Source organism: Gavialis gangeticus, unplaced genomic scaffold (genome assembly GCF_001723915.1).
Source record: "Gavialis gangeticus isolate Ggan-Ray unplaced genomic scaffold, GavGan_comp1, whole genome shotgun sequence".
Taxonomy (NCBI): domain Eukaryota; kingdom Metazoa; phylum Chordata; order Crocodylia; family Gavialidae; genus Gavialis; species Gavialis gangeticus.
The window spans coordinates 110,912,924-110,915,117 of record NW_017728992.1 but is presented as its reverse complement, the minus strand read 5'-3'; the positions used below and the strand labels follow the sequence as shown (position 1 = coordinate 110,915,117).

Here is a 2,194-nt window from a genome sequence, read left to right as displayed (position 1 = left end):
AAAGAAACATAGAGAAAAGTATCTATTTTCGCTACAGTAGAGGTGTGGGTGGATGCAGGGATCTGTCTTTACGTATTTTATTATAGGTCAGGCCATTGGATGAAAATGTTTGCTGAAGAGCATTAAGTTTAACCTTGCTTTATAAGCTTGAACCTTTGTCTTCTAAAGACTACTATTGACTTCAGGAAGCATGACAGGATTCTGATACAATAATCAGTTCTTAAGTAAAATAAATCACAAAAAAAACCCCCTCAGGCCCTGAAAAATTATTTTCCTGCCTTACTTCCCAATCATCTGTGTCCAAATAAGTATCTATTATCTTTAATGATTTAAACATGTTTTTGGTCTCCAAATTCAAGTATTTTGGCCAAATACCAAACAAAAATGGGTTCTAAACTACTTTTCTTAGATCTGCTTATTTCTAAAGTATGAATCTAGGCTTATTTTGATTATGGGTCAGATCAAAAGCCTATTGGAAGTGAATACTCTTGAACCCGGCTTCTTCCCCATCTTAAGCATTGGATAGTTCCTCCCTCATCTTTACGTAGGAGGAATAACTACCCAGATCTCTCTCAGGTGATTAACACAGTAAAATCCTTTCTTTTTATAAACTGGATAATCTAGAAAAAAACAATCTTTGCCCCTTGAGATATTTTTACTTTTTCATTCTTTTGATATATTTAAGGAGGTTGTTTCTGAAGGTCATTTGGTATATATTGATCAAAACAGTTCTAGATGTGCCATGCCTGCTGTCAGTCTATATACAAGGAGGAGCTGAACAGGCATTATATGTCCAGACTAGGCAAATCCAATGTCAATTTAGTCTCACCTTGGTGATCATTCACTTCATTATTAGATATACAGTAATGAATTGTTGATAAATGCTAAAAGCATTGCTTGAATATTCAACACACACTTTTTTTTGGCCAATTTTACCCTGCTTTCTATACTATGGTGCCCCACTGAATTTGAATATATTTGTGACCATGATTTAAGCGAGCATATATTTGGACTCATATCTGTAGCTTTCAAACCTACTTCTAATGTTACCTTTCTTCTTCTTGATAGAAAATGTCATTACTAATCTTTTGTATATCAACTTCATACATAAGCATAGCTGATTCAGTTAGCTGGGCTGGTGACAATTTGCAGCTAAGGATCACAAAGAGACATCTTTGCTTTCAGAGAGCAGACATTAAAATTGAATAAAATGTCTTTAGTAGCATTGCTTTAGATTTTGGCATCTCATTCCATCAAGGGTGTGGGGGTGTGTGTGTGTGCGCGCGCACACGCGCGCAGTATCCCACACAGAATGTAGAAAACCTGTAAAAACTGTTCGCACATGTAAGGTGTACCCGCCTGGTTTCAAACATCTGGTCATGTGCTATGCGTCCCCAGATGTTTAGGGTTGTCTGCCTGTCCATCCCTGTGGTCCCGCCGAGTTGGTGTCGTTGACCAGGACCATCTCTCCCCAATCTCATCTGCCACGACTTTGATCTTGTCCCAGTGCTGGGGTTTGACTATCAGCATTTCTTGCACATAGGACCACGGGATGACGATCTTCTGTGAGGTTCCACCTCCCCTCTACCTTGCTCTTACACCCCACCTTGATGAACGCTGATGGTCTTCGGCCACACTCCCCCGATAGCTGGGGCTTCATGCCCTTTCCTTAGTAAGCTATAGGAAAGTCTGGCTAAAGGCCCCCTTTGCCACCTTCCTCCTCACAGCTGACTGGCCTTGCCTGTGGTTGAACCCTATCTGGGCTCCTCACCTCACAACCCCTCCCAAAGTGGGCAACAAAAGAAAACAGAAAGTATATCACCGGCAAAGAAACACCAGTTATCAAGGGATGGCCTTCACCCCCTTTTATGCCTATTCCTACAGCCTGCCCTATTCCCACCGGCTGCGACCTCTAAGATCCTTGGTAAGCCTAGACTGGGTCTGGGTCAACCTGTTGTCCTCCACATCCTCCGCTTCATTCTCTACCAAGCCTGTGTGTTCACTGTATTCCCAATGAACCCCCTCGGTGCATCTCCCTCATGTCTTCTGGTAAGGCAGCTCTATGTGGCTATTGCCCATCCTCCATCGCCCTTCCCGCTGACGGTGCCCTTCAGCCTCCACTTGGGGTACCTCCATGGGGCTGTCTGAGCCCTCTACGGTCCCACCTGATCCAGCATTCTGGCTTCTGCTGACT

The 2,194-nt window shown here is 42.9% G+C and overlaps 1 protein-coding gene across 2 annotated transcripts in view; it reads left to right on the top strand.

The window, feature by feature from the left end:
- Positions 1–2,194, top strand: part of SELENOI (selenoprotein I) — a 93,423-nt gene that overhangs the window by 27,831 nt on the left and 63,398 nt on the right. The gene's annotated exons all lie outside the window — the stretch shown is intronic.